General features: G+C 37.8%; 1 protein-coding gene across 14 annotated transcripts in view; it reads left to right on the top strand.

Annotated features, from left to right (window-relative positions):
- NAALADL2 (N-acetylated alpha-linked acidic dipeptidase like 2) overlaps positions 1-15,182 on the top strand; it is a 494,729-nt gene that overhangs the window by 320,256 nt on the left and 159,291 nt on the right. The window lies entirely within an intron of this gene.

Raw genomic sequence — 15,182 nt, 5'->3', positions numbered from 1 at the left:
AGGAGGAGCCAAAGCTCTGTTTTACTGATGTGCGGAGTGGAAAGCAGTGAAAAAGAAAGGACCTAGAAAGAAACAAAAGCTGCAAATGTTGACTTTTTCAGTTGTAGTATCTTTCGTGTAGGTTTCTTACAGTTTTGCTTTACCGGAGTTACACGTGAAGTGGTTCTTCACTTTATTACATATTCCGCTATAGACTCTGATACTGAATATTAAGGACATACTCATGATATGCTTTGTGTAGCACAGTTCATGAATAAGATCTTGTTCTGAAATGTCAGTCATGAAACAAAAGGGCAACCGGGCAAATTTTTAATTTTGGAATTTCTAGGGGAGCTTAGGAATGGAAATTAGTACTGATACTTTATAAAGAACTTTTATTGCTAAGGTTTTTAATAACTATTTTAATATTTATAGGTTTTGAAATAACTTTATACACTGAGGCACATTCTTTATGATCACTTCTTTTATCATTCCTGGTTTGTGACACTTTTTCTAATAAGGAAGATAAATAAGTTCATTCTGAATATTGATTTACTTAAAGGCATGCTAACCAAGTAGTTAAACACTGCTCTTTTCCACAAATGAAAGTAAAATATTAATTAGCCAATTAATACTGTGCGTTTTTCCTAGTTGATATATAGATATGCCTGAGGCTCACATATAGCATAATTCGTATCATTATATGTTCCACTGAGAAACATAAATCGAAATGTAAATTTAAAAATGCATAAAAATGTTATACAGTATCTAAAGAGACTGTAATATGATGTTCAAGGCATTATTTTAAAAGCAGGAAACCTGGATGCAGTGTAATACTATAAAAAAGAGTTGAGCAGATAATATGCTTTTGTACCTTAAAAGAAATAGGCTGGATTTTCATCAAATCTTATGAGATTGTGAGAATAATAAAGTGAAAGGGAATTATTTTGCATACAATGAAGGCAATTGTATTTTAACAATCTGATGGATGTCCTGAGATTCATTACTTGAGGCAGCAAATGTACCTTAACTAAAATCTATGACTGATTGTTATGTAAGTTGTGAGATCATCAACTGCTTATATCTTGATAGAGAACGTGTAAAATTGTCCTGGGTTCAACAGTAGCAGTCATTTTTCTCCTTAGTAGCTGGTGCAGTGCTGTGGTTTTGACTTGCAGCCTGGGAACAGTGCTGATAACACCGATGTTTTTAGTTGCTGTTCAGTAATGTTTACTCTGACCAAGGGCTTTCTGAGTTTCATGCTCTGCCAGGGAGGAGTGGAAGCCAGGAGGAAGCAGAGACAGGACACCTGACCCAAACTGACCAAAGAGGTATTCCATATCACAGCATGTCATGCCCAGGATGTAGAACTGGGAGCAGTCACCCGGAAGGGCTAGATCACTGCCAGGGTCGGGGTGGGTATTGATGGGCGGGTGGTGAGCGGCTGTATTCTCTTCCCTTGTTATTTCCCTTATCATTATTATTATTGGTGGTAGCAGTAGTGGTTTGTTTTATACCTTAGTTACTGGACTGCTCTTATCTCAGCCTGTGGGATTTACATTCTTTCGATTCTCCTCCCCATCCCTCTGGGAGCTGGGGGGGGAGGAAGGTGGGGGAGTGAGAGAGCAGCTGCGTGGCTGACTGAGTTTAAACCACAACAAAAATCTTTAGTCGGCAAGGTAGTTAAGTCATAATCCTATTTTTGTCTTATAGATGGAAGGGCTATTGCATTTCAACATTACTAACTTTCAGTGTTACTACTGGAAAACATAAATTCAAGTTACCCTAAAGATATCGCAATTACAGGCTACATGTTAGTTGAGAAAAGATTGTGGAGACAGACAAAGATTTTGTGTTTCCACTGCATATGAATCAATAACTTTAGAAACAAAAGAAGGGTTTTTTTTTTAGTTTGTTTTTTTTCCATATTGTTGTCTACATATGATTGTGTATTCTTTTGCTTTGGTTTGGTGATCTGGAGCCATTAGCTGTCCAAAACCTCTCTATTTTTAGCTTTTTAGTTACAAATTAAACCCTGAACTGTCATCCAAAAGACAAGTTATTACTTTCATGAGTGGTAATATTTTATAGTCAGTAAATAGTACCAGAAATAAGTATATTAGAGGGATTCTACCTGTCACTACAGTAACAGCTATTAAATATCTCATGTTCAGTTTAAAAATATTGATGCCTGTTTGTTTAACCTTTACATTCCATCCAAGATGATTTTTTGCCTTTTTTTTTTTCATTTTGTGGAATTCTCCGTTCTTTAAAGAAAAGAGATTTTGGGGAAGATCTCAATCACAATTTCCATGTTTTGCCTTCAAGATATGCTGCCAGTTATTCAAACTGAGACTTAACAGAGGTTTAATGATGCCACTGTAAGTGGCAGCGGGGGAAATATTCTCATGTTGGTGATGAGCTGCTGTCCCTTTGGCATAGATTGGGACTATAACCCGTGCATCACAGAACAGTCACTGGTAACCTGCCAGCATGCAGGAAAATTTGGAGATTAAGAACGCATAAATTACAATGTTATTTTACTGAATTTATTTATTTATTGGTCATAGATACATTCAACTGAAGTTATAAATCAGATATTCACCTAAATCTGACTTGAGCATGCTTGTCTCTGATTAAATGACTGAGATATTCTTATACTCTGACATTTATGAGTCAAGTCTTTTGTATGTCAAGGCCATACTCAAAACAAAAAGTTAAGGCAGTGCCATACTAGTCTTAGAAAAACAGACAAAAAAAGCTGAAGGGCTTACGTAAGTGCTGTCAGCAATCAAAGCACCACTGAGGGGCTTTGGGCATCCTGGTCTAATGGAAGGTGTCCCTGTAATGGCAGGGCTGTTGGAGCTAGATATTTTTTAAGGTCCTTTCCAGTGCAAACCGTTCTATGCCTTTGAGTACACATCAGGTTTGTTTTTCTGCTTTTAAGCTACTGAGTCAAGTACTCTTTATTTCTCAGTTATATGCAGAACAAATCAGGAGCATGGGTATATGTTTTCAGGTGAAGTGAGAAGCAGCCCTTCTGACAGGGAGGGAACAGCTATGTCTCAGTTTATGTTGCAAGCATCAGCCTTCTGAAGGCATTCAGATTGCCATAGTCACTGTTCTCTGCATATAAGGGAAACCCCTGCGATTAAGTAGTGGTGCAAGTCGTTTACTTGCAGTATAGGGGAGGATAGCAACTTGTATGTTAAACTCAGCATAGGGATCTTCAAATTCTTATGTTATATCTGCTATGAGAAGTGGCAGGTGGGCTAAAAAACCTGTAGAATTAATGCAAGATGCATTGTTAGACATACTGAACAGCAGAGATCTACATGCTGCATGGACTTAAACGTCAGGAATGTGTCCTCTTCTGTGCATTTGGCTTACCTTAGTTGTTTGTTACAACTGCTCCTAGGGATTCTGGGTGTCATTACCATTATTAACTCAACCCCTTTGACAGCATTTATGAATGGTTTTCATAAGCGATTGTCCAAGCAAGGTATGCTTTGGACATTTAATGGCTCCAGACCACCAAACCAAATCAAAAGAACACACAACTAAATGGACCTTAGGGTGCTACAGTCTAACCTCTCCCTGATGAAGTGTTCAGTTAGTATGTTTATTATTGCTATAGATAACAGAAAACAAGGAGGAGAAAAACACCACAGGCTAAATATATTTTTCTAAACCAAGCAGAATGGTGACCCTCAGCTGACGGAGACCCCACAGCCCCTGGCCAGGCCAGGAGGAGCAGGAACCAAGTGGGCCAGTCAGGAAACTTCACCCTCAGAAGGAGTGGGGCTGGCCAAGCCCTGACACACACACACTGCCCCAGATAATCTGCCTGGCAGCTTAGAAGTTTCCAGAAGGGAGGTGAGGCCTGTCAGTCTGTGAGGAGGGTGTGTTAAGGTGGGAACCGCTTCTGAGTGTGGGCTGCCACATGATAAATCCACAGGGCGAGCATGGCCCATTTAGTGCAAAGGAAACCATATTTTACTCTTGTGACCTGCCAGAGCTCTCTGTGGACCTGGAGGTTGCAGTGTGAAGGTTTTGGTTTCTGAACATGTTTGCCTTCCGTATTGAAATCCAATATCACAGAAACATAGAACGGTTTGGGTTGGAAGGGAGCTTAAAGCTCATCTAGTTCCAACACCCTGCCATGTGCAGGGACACTTTCTACTAGACCTGGTTGCTCAGAGCTCCTGAGGGTTGGGACAGCCACAGCTTCTTTTTTCATTTGGGCAAGCTGTTCCGGTGTTGTACTACCCTCACAGTGAAGAATTTCTTCCTTGTAACTAATCTAAAATGAGCCTCTTGCAATTTAAAGCCATTACCCCTTTCCATGTCACTACTTGCCCATGTAAAAAGTCCCTCTCCAGATGAAGTCAAAGGAAGGACATGGTCTTCCACATGTCCTTCCTGGAGTGTGAACCACTAGGTATTTCAGCAGTGTTTGCAAGTTCTGAAATGAATCCACGTACTGCGGTGTGCGACCAAGCTGATACTGCAAGTTGATCTGCCCTAAGTAATTTCCTGGTTGGGAATTTGCCACAGGGTTCAGTCCTTGTGAGGAGAAATGGACTGCAGAGATCTGAGACTTCCCTGAAGTTGAGACTAGGTTCCCTAAGTGCTTGTGGCAGATAGCATGGCTTCCGGAACAGTGAAAATTAGAGCCTCCTTGCCAGAGAAAATCACCTGTGGTTTTTCTGCCCTATGTGAAGGGTGACGTGAACCTAACACCATGGCTTTCTCTATAAGAACTGCCCCATGCTAGGAAGACTCTTTGTAGAGTGCATCCACTGACCTTACCTCATCTTTCTAGCGGTAGGAAAACAAATAAATAATTAAAAAATATAAAGTAAGGGGAAATTGTCAGATTTGACTCAGGCCTGTGACTGTATTGGCTGTGTGGTGAGTTTGGAATTGATGGAATGCATGAAATACAGCTAAGCGTCTAATCCTCATGATTTACCAAGATTATAATTATATCTTTGTGTAATTGTTTTTGGTATGCTGGATCTTCAGCTTTGTTCTCTCTGTAATAGAGTCTAAACATAGACTGAAATAACCATAAACATTATCAGAAACAACAGTTTCAGTATGAAGTAAATGCTACTGGCTTTTTGGAGGTTGCTTATCTGGACATTCATACAGACTGCTTGTTTCTTCTTTTTAATGCTTACTGAGTATTTAATGATACTTAGTACACACAGTGCTCCTCCACATGCTTATTTAAAAGTGAGTAGTATTTCCTGAAGATGCAGGAATGCAATAGCTGTATGAAAGGCTTTGTATTATATACTCTCCAAATAACGAAGCATTTTTTCCTGGACTGTAAGCAATTCAATTATTTTGTTTCTGAAATAAATTAAGTAAAGCTTACAGAGTCCAATCAGCCCTTGTTTCTAGGGAATTGTAATTCAATTTCATTTTTAATTAGATTGAAGGTTGTGAATTTCTTAGCAGTGGTAAGCAAGATCTGGCAGTAAAACGTGCACACAATTTTTATTAAAAGTACCTAAAATCTAGTGGCAGGGAACTGGCAATATATCTGGCTTATGTTTAATTGTCCAAGTACCCTTTTGTGAAAAGTTCCATTTTTAAAAACTGCTGGTGTGTAACAAATTACTTTTCTTTGATAAAACTGGATAAAAGATGAGCAGACAGCAAACAGGGAAAAGTATGGAACAAAACCATTCAGATCTTTGTAAACTTAATACCACATTCAGGACCATGAAGTTGAAAATTTTGCTGTTCAAGGATTACCGGATTAAACCACACTGCTTTTTGGTTTAGAGATGGGGGAAGGGGAAGTCTCAAGTTTTTAACTCAACTGCTATGGCTGTCCAGAGGCTAGTGCCTAGATTTCTAGACAAACTAGCAGACAAGCTGAATTGTGATTCAGCATTATACATGAATACTTGGAAACTCTCAATCCAGGTTCAGTTTTGCCAATTTGTGGTAGCTCTAATTTATTGAGCGCTTTATTTCTTTAGTTGGTGTGAGTTTCTCTCAGATTTGCAGCATAGAAGCTGCTACTCTTCGCAAGTGTGATGTGATTCCCAGTGCTGATTGCCTGTCTTGCATTTTTTTTTGGCTTTCCTTTTTGTTTGTGGTTATGTACTGTCTTATCCATGTTCAGACATCATTGCTAGACAAAAGACTGTGGCTTTTGAATGTATCATTGGTCACAGGAAATTTAAATGTGGCTCTGTTACATCATCCTGTGCTATGGGAAATAATTTCCGGCAGCAATTCCGGCCAACATCACAAGAGCATGAGATCATGTGGGACATGTTAGAACATATTCTTTACTGTGAGGGCGGTGAGGCACTGGAACAGGTTGTTCAAAGAAGTGGTAAATGCTCCATCCCTGTTCAAGAACAGGTCTTGGGCAACATGGTTTAGTGTGAGGAGTCCCTGCACATGGCAGGGGGGTTGGAACTAGATGATCATAAGGTCCTAACTATACCATGATTCTGTGTTGTTGTGTTGGGGGATTTTGATTGTTGGTTTGCTCAGAGAATGAAGTGTTTCAGCTCTACATGTGGTAATGGATAACTGGTATATATGAGAGACAGGGGAAGTTTAGATTGGATACAAGGAAGAAGTTCTTTACTGTAAGGGTGGTGAGGCACTGGAATGGGTTGCCCAGGGAAGCTGTGAGCGTGCCATCCCTGGCAGTGTTCAAGGCCAGGTTTGACAGAGCCTTGAGTGACATGGTTTAGTGGGAGGTGTCCCTGCCCATGGCAGGGGGGTTGGAACTTGATCCTAAGGTCCTTTCCAGCCCTTGCTATTCTATGATTCTGATTCCATGTCCGTGGGAAGGCTGAGTATGTATATCTCATTGCATGACATCTTAGTTGCTCCTCTTCCTACTGCAAGAGCACTTCCAGAGGGTGGGAGGGTTGGAGGGGGTGGCTGAAGGGTTCCAAGGATTCCTTGTGGCCACATCTAGCCTGTAAAGGGATTGAACTAGTATGGAGATGTCATATTGCTTCAAGTTGTTGGACTAGGAACACTGAAGCCTATCTTACTTCCCTCTAGTAGTTTCTTTTTGAGATAGTCACACTAAAGAAAAACAAGTTACCTTATTCTTTTACTTCTAAAATCAAATATTCATGACCCTTCACAAATCAGTTTTCTTGTGGTTAGTGCTAATTTAAAAGGCTGCTGCCCTTGAATAGTTCTTATCTGACAGAAGAATGTAGGTAAAAATACAGCTGATGGTAAATTTATGTACAAAGTAGCTCTTACAGCTCTTACTACCATACAGCCCCATAACTCATATGCAGATTTTTATGATTAACATTCTAAGGTTTCTTATCCTTCCCTCCTGCTTTTCCTCCTACATTCTGTAGGACATCCAAGAAATAAAAGAGAGAAATCTCTACTTGTAAATCACTTTTAGATAAGTAAAGGAAAAAAAAAATCCTGAAAATTTAAAATTGTGAATGACAGTTTCAATTCAGAATGTGATTAATAAAAATGTCTTGAAAAACCTTAGGTATGCATGTCAAACTCCTTCCACAAATAGATGCACTTCATATTATCATTTCTCTGATAATAAGTACATCAAAGTTTTAAGGTCTGGGCATGATGCAGAGCAAGTATATATATGTGGCACTGTGTGTCAGGAATAATTTATTTAATTCCAGTGCAGTATGTTTTCCAACTTCTAAGACCTTTATAGGAATAGCCTGTCATTTATGAGATCACCGTTGTCTGCATTTCAAGCTTTTTGAAGCTTTATGCAGCTTAAACCTTTTCCCAGTTCTGTTTGTTCAATATAGCAATAGTGTCATTCCCTAGACAAGGTGAGTGTTAGAGCTGAATAGGAAAGATGATTTCTTTTCATCATCCCCATGCAGTGAGCGATTAAACTGCCTGTGTCCTCCATCTCTTTGACTGTCTTAATGCAGTACCTTGAGGATTGATCAGCAAAAGCCAAAGCCTCTTCAGATACAGTTTTGCCACAGAATTCTTTTGAACACTGTCCCCAGATATAGAAGCATGATTAAACATTAAGTGCGGTATTAAAAAATTAAGCTGGAGCCAAAGGAGACCTCTGCCATCTTACTCGTTAAAAATATTCAACTTGGCAGAGTGGTAAAAATCTAGGTGTTTTTTTTTCTGTCTTGAGTCTTGTTTGTGTTATCACTGCATCTTCCAAGTACTCTCTATTACAGTAAGTAATTGAAAGGGCAGTGGCATCAGATAAAATCTGCAGTATGCAAAGTCTTACTTTTCTACTCAAGCAAACAGTTTCAGAAGTAAAAAGATGTTATGTCAGTGAGGTCTTCCAACTGTTTCAATGGCACTTTTCCCTTACTTTTGCATACTACCAATTAGTAAAATGTGATGGCAGATCCTTTCAGAGCATCATGATTTTAATTGGAACTTCAGTAGAAAAGAGTAATAATTAACTTGTAACCTATCCAGCTCGTAAAGATGTGTCTCAGATTAATAAACTATCTTTTGCGTTTTGCACTATGAATTGAAAAACGCAGTTGCTAAAAGCTGGTTACTGTTGTTTGTCTAATTCATGTTGATCATTGCACTGAAGTGTAATGACAGTAGAAGTTACAACTTCTATATTTTTATTAATATGTTTGATTTTAAACAGTAATATTAGAATAGGTAGATGCATGTATTTTTTCGTATATCCTTGATATATTTTCTTTCTTTCTCTGAAATACTGCTGTGTATATTGCATTGTTTGTTCTACTAATTATTTTTAATTCTTTAGTTTTGTTTGTTTTGTCTCAATGCCCCCTATGTATTATGACTTTGAATATAAAATTCTGCATGCATTTTTGGGTGGAAGGGACAGAGAAAAGGGGATGATAATGATATATAGGCAGTCAACATATAAGTGGGAATATCAATTAAGTTTTTACTTTATGAATACATTACATCCCGGTTTTACTGTGTTAGCACCTGACTGAACTTGTAATAAACAGTGCAGCTGTGAATCTGCGTTTAGGAGAAGGGGAAGACTGTTGGCCATATTTTGGGACCACTTGCAAATATGGAAGAGGTCATATGCTAGAATAACACAACCCAGTATGAATTTTGCTGTACTGAGAGTAGCTGACACTTAAAAGCCTTCATCTAATGAACTGTGATGTCATTTACCCTAACACAGACATTGTGTAAAATTGCTTTTTTTTTTGTTTTGCCTTTTTTTTTTTTTTTTTAGATTTAATGGAATTTAAGGAGTGCACACAACCCTATTAAGCTTAAAAAAAATTCCATGCTTAAGCATTTTTCTGTCTGTAGCAAAAGCATGTTTAATGTGTTTATGGTTCTGTTACACACTTTTTCACTGCAGACACATTCTTTTTCTTACAGAATTGGTGATAGTAGAAGATAAATGCATACTTAATTTACCACTTTGGTGCCTTGGTATACCAAAGGCACCCCTCTCAAGAGCATCTAAATTCCTTTTCTGTCATTGTGACATTCAGTTGTGACTGAAATTTTCAGGTTTCTGTATAAATAAATTCACAGAGGTTGGGTATATCATCTTCATGATGGTGACATCAGTCAGAAGCTCCTAGTGTATGGCATAATTGCTTTGATTCTGATTTACACAAGAGCGCCTTCTGCTATGTTGTGGTGGCACAGTAGAAAGGCCTTCAAAGACTTGTGAGTAGTTTCAGTGAACAGCCTCATAGTATCTATTCATGTCAGATCCTGTGTACAGGAATGAGGATGCAGCCCAGATAACACGCTTTCAGTAGCGTGAGATACATGCATATGAATGTCTTCTGAAAGTGAAAACCACATTTTGAGGCACTTTTGGCTTAAGAGAGAATGGTGTTCTACAGGGTTTTTTGCAATGTAGACTTAAATTACAGTAGCATAGTACTGAAATACGTTATAATGAGGTAAAAGAGAAATCTTAAATAGCGTTGTGCAGGTAGTTTATATTATATTTATTGATACATTTTGACCATTATCTAATAATTAAAAGTCTGAAGGTTTATATAGTATAGTTGAAAACAGAATTAGATCTGATTAGAAAATGTCGCTGAATTGATTTGAATTGAACCTGATATTGAGAAATAAAATATAACATGAAGGGAACCTATAGTAAAGTGAAGAGATCTGGTTATTTTTTTAATTACTTTTTTTTTTCTCCAACACTAGAGTTTGATTTTTCACGTATTGAAAAACTCTTGTTGATGTATATGCAAATTATGAAGTGCATATGGAAATTAACTTTTCTAAAAACAGTGTAAGTGCTACTCGCTTTGAACCTTCCATTATGACAAAGTCACTTATTGGATAGAATTGTAAGCTAGTGTGTCCTGTCCTGACCTGTGTTATCTTACATAATGTATTGTTTGATAAAGTAATGGTTTCATAGGTTAAAAGCAGATTTTTCACAGCTTTGGTTCTTGAGGTGGGATTTTGTGGTGTATAATTTCTAGTCTAAGGTTCTGTATTATTTTCCATCTGTCTCTTCTATCACAATTTCTTACATGGTTTTTTTTCCCCCTTGCATTAAGGGGTAAGCTCTCCAGATTTTATTAATGCCTTCTCAGTGTGGTGTTACCGGATCTGCCTGTGTCTACTTAATATCCCATTTTCATTAAACTTGAATACACTGAGATATATCCTCCTGTGAAATAAGTCTTCTGTGCCGACTAATCAATGGTTCAGTCATTACTGTGGATCAAGACACATAAATGGACGATCATAGAAAGAAGATTGACGAAGTCTGACAAAGGCAATATTTATCAGTAATGGGGCTGGTATTACAACCATTACATAGCCATTACAACTTTAGGGGAGTGACAGAGAGCAGGAAGAAGAAATGGCCTTCAGCAGAAGAGAGAGAGGAAGGCATACAGTGATGCTGATACTGGAGTTCTCTGCACATGTAACACCAAGACTGATTGCAGAGAGGTTTCAGAAAGATGGACAACTTCCTAGACTGGAACAACAAGGTTCTCAAAAGGTTTGGCCATATTTTTGGGACCACTTGCAAATATAGTGGGAAGAATTGGTAATAATGAGAAACTATTGTAATATGTAACTAGTATGTTGATATAATCCAGTTACCTGCATCATGGTTTTGTTTTTTTTCTGATGTATTCATAATCATTGCTAACCATCACTTTTAGGAATATACTGTGTTGTGGGGCACCACATTAGTTGATCACACATTGCTACTTGATAAAAAATTTGTGAACAGGACTATTACTGCGAATCAACTAAAGGAAGAGAAAAGATGTCATGCTCATTTAGTTGTCTTTAAGCCAATAGGGTCTTGCTGGATCAGAGAAGATCAGGTGTTACATTGAGAGAGTAGTTTAGTAGCCCTTTCTTAGCTATTTTTGCATTCTTACATGCTGTAATCCAGATGAGACCAAAGTGTGAGGTGATTTTCTGATCTCTGCACAGGCAGTGACAGCTGAAACTAAAACCCAGATGTGGATCCCAGGAGCAGAACATCAGAGTAGTGCTGGCAGTCAGGTTTTATTTTCAGCTGGAAAGTGAGAGTACTTCTTAAACAGCTACATGCTTCAGTGTGCATGTTCTCAATACTTCTGAGGCTCCGTGGTTAGCAGGTAACCAATCCCATGTACTCTCTGGATAAGAATGAAGCCTGATTACCTGATTGTTCTCTTGCTTTTTGATTTACCAGAAGTGCAAAGATACTCTTAGCTGAGCAAAAGAGACCAGGGAAAAGATCTTCATCAAGGTAGACTTTGCTTTAAGCTGAAAGATAACAAGTAGAGCTTAAGTCCAGTATTTGCTACATTGCTTCTCTGGTTATAGCCAGTCATTTAAGGACAGGTCTTACACATTAAGCTGGAGTTTCATACAGAGGGACTGTAGTCACTTTGGTAGGTTTGTTCCTGCGTTCTGATCACTAATGTATTCCTTCTGATGAAACAGTCATTCAGGTGCACACTAGCCTCAGATGACACAAAACACATTAAGTCAGCGGTGAGAAATAGCGGCCCCTGCTTCTTGTTGATCCTTTTTCCCAGTAGAGTCATGCTCAACTTCTGTTTTTTGGATCTAATACCTGTAGGCCAACAGGTCTGTGGCCAAAGCCCAACAGTGAACTTGGCTCAAATGTGGAATACAGACCTGGTCTCTGTTAGCTGTGTGCTGGTTCAAAAGATAACACATTTCCTTTGCCATATTCAGAGATGGCGCAGTTAAAATAGAGAAGTAGCTTTGAGTTTTCCTGTTAGAACAAAAGCAGGTTCTTCAGTCTACTGCAATATGCCTGTATGCAGAGCTGATTTTGTTTTCTCTTTCAGATCAGTTATCTTTGTCCAGAAGCTTGAATGTGTTATTAGAGTTTTAATGTATCTGAAGCTATTGATGTCATAGTTATTGCCATTTACATTCAAGTAATACCTTATTATATAGAAACTTCCCCAAGTAAAATAGAGGCTTCCAAAATTATTAGTCACTCCTTAAAATAAAGGTGTGGGTTTTCACTGTTTCAGACACATCATATTTAAAAGGCAATTTAGTTGTGCCATAAGGTGTGTAGAATTTAAAAGGCTAATTGGCCCTGGTTACATGACAGAGCCATTGGTAAAGGAGCAAGTGTCTTAGATTAAACATCCAGAATGTTTTATGGGATGATTTAATATACTGAATTGAAAGTGTTGCTGGTTTTTAAGTGACTCTAAAACTTGAGGGTTTAAGCAGCCATAAACAATGTAAGAGTTAAAAATGAGCACCAGCATCAGTTTTCTTGTCAAGGGTTCTGGTATTTCCATTTTAGTCTGAGATGTTTGTCTTTGGGAGAGGGAGGAGGCATACACCCAAAAGCAGAAGGAGCAGATCCCGCTTTTGGTTGGTTTTACAGTCTAAAGTAATCCATTGATTTTAATAGATGTGTACCAGTTTACCTGAAGGACTTAATCTAGAATCTTAAACCATGTTTTTTATTATGCTTTTTATTTTATATATATATAGGTTATATATTAATTATATGTATTTTATTATATATATTGCTAAGATTCTTTGTGCTAGGGCACTTTATGGCTGTTGTGTCGACTTAAGATGAAAATGGACTCAACAATGCTCATTTATTGGCATAGTTGTGGTGTCACTGTTGGAAAGTTAAAAAGCAGTAATTATAGCTGAAATCAGAAAGCAGGTTTATAATTTTACATGCACAACACAACTTCTTACTAAAGATTGTACTTAGCAAAAACCACTATTGAATTCCTCTATTTCTCTGAAAGAAGGGTAAGTACACTCTTGTTACTCACAAAGTGCAGCACCCAGTGCTACCATGTTTACAAAGTTTTTAAAACTCTCTTCACAAAAGAAGACCGCATCTGTGTTTCTTTTCTATGCTATTAAATAAGACTAGAGATGTATCAAAAGATACCGAATATGGATGCAGAAAAAGAAATACAATTGTTACTTTAAATCCTGACTTGTATCATTTACCTAGGATCCTATAGCATCCCCATCCCTTTTATTGTGCATAGCTGAATATGAACATGAATTGGAAACAGAACCAAACAATATTAAGCAAACCTACCATTATAAAATTGTTATTCCTGCATTACATTTAAGATATGTAATACATTGTTAACCTTTTCCATTTTTAAATGTCCGTGCTAATCATGTTCTCAGTCTGCACACATATTTATCTGAATAGAGTTCTTTCAAAGGGACTGTCCCTTTTCATCTAGGAATTACTTGTTTGAATATGTAAGATTACACAAGTGATTCACAGGTTCACTTGTATCTGTTTATCTGAATTCAGACTGGTGTCAAACTCTTGGCAAATCACTGTATTAGATATGTATATTCCTGTAATTTACATGCTTGTAAAGCCAGGAAGAACTATGCATAAACATTCCTTAAACTCAACAGCTAAGAGATAAATTGAATATATATATATATACACACAGAAAAAAATGAAGGGTCTAAAAGACAGAAGGAAAAGGACAACTGAAGTGGATACCGGGGGTATAGTAACAACTTCTTGGGTTCGTACAGAATCAGAGTTGTGTCTTTCAGAAACATCATATACTTGTAATCATTCCTCAGACCATTTGGAGACATTTCGAAAGTCGTAAATAGAGTATAGTAAATAGTAAGATAATCCTAAAATACCAGAATTACTTCTGTCTGAAAATTAATCTAGTTTTCTGTCATAGTTGTTGTCTTCAGTCTATTCCAAGTATGCAGAGCAATATATAGAAAGGTCTTCTCATTTCACAGGAGTATTTGCCACATTACAATTTGATTTCTTCTGATTTGGCATAAAATTGCCTTACTTTTCAGTTCTCTATGAAAGGGAAAACCTGAGGCTTTCCAAACAAAACTGATCTGTAGGCTGCTGCAAGTCAGGGTGCTTGGATATTTTTGCCCTTGACTTGAGGGACATTTCCCTGATTTGCACCCCAGATCTATAGACTTTTTGAAAGGCTAACTGCCATTACGAACTCAAGCTGTGATGTTCTGATGAGACAGAAAAAAAGCTGTCTGTCTGACAGGAAGCAGACGCCAGGGCTGGATAAGCTGGGCTGCTGATTGTTTTGTTTGTTTCTTTGTGGATTTTTGTTTGTTTGTTTCGTGTTTGGGTGGGGAGGTTTTCTGGGGGGTAGTTTGTTGTTTTCTGTTTTTTTTTTTTTTTATTTTTTTCTTTGTCTTGTTTTTGGGGGGTTAAATCTGTAAATTCCTTTTGTTTTCTCTGTTAACTGAAGAGTGGGTGTGCCAGAAATCCTGTCCTGGGCTGAGACCACTGTGTGCAAATATCTAGTATGTGCTATACACCCTTAGCGATGTCCTTGAAGAGGTAAAATATGCAGAAATGCCATACTGCTAATAATATGGGAAATATGGAAGATCTGCTTAGGATGTTGTAGTGAGATTAGATTCAAAAGTAAAACATTTTCAAGTTACTATTTAAATCACACAAAAATATGTTAGGGTTGTGTTTCTAGCAAGTGTCTAATGAGTAGGAAGAAGGGTGACTCCCTTCATACCTGTTTGTGTACGCTGCGGAATCATGTCAGTACCTCATCTGAATATAATTCCCAACACACTAGCCTCATCTGACTATTAAAAGAAGTGAAGATGGAACAGTTGCAAATCTGAAATGCAGGTGCAGCATTAACACTGTATAGCATAGATGTAGTGTAAGTGATATGTTAAGTAAGTAAGAGTTCTTTCTGTCATTAGGCTTGAAAGTACCT

The sequence above is a fragment of the Pezoporus flaviventris genome, unplaced genomic scaffold (assembly GCF_033815535.1).
Source record: "Pezoporus flaviventris isolate CSIRO_AGI_PZ_B2104156 unplaced genomic scaffold, CSIRO_AGI_Pfla_v1 ptg000013l, whole genome shotgun sequence".
Taxonomy (NCBI): domain Eukaryota; kingdom Metazoa; phylum Chordata; class Aves; order Psittaciformes; family Psittacidae; genus Pezoporus; species Pezoporus flaviventris.
The sequence above is the reverse complement of the archived record's forward strand: the minus strand, read 5'-3'. Positions and strand labels throughout refer to the sequence as shown.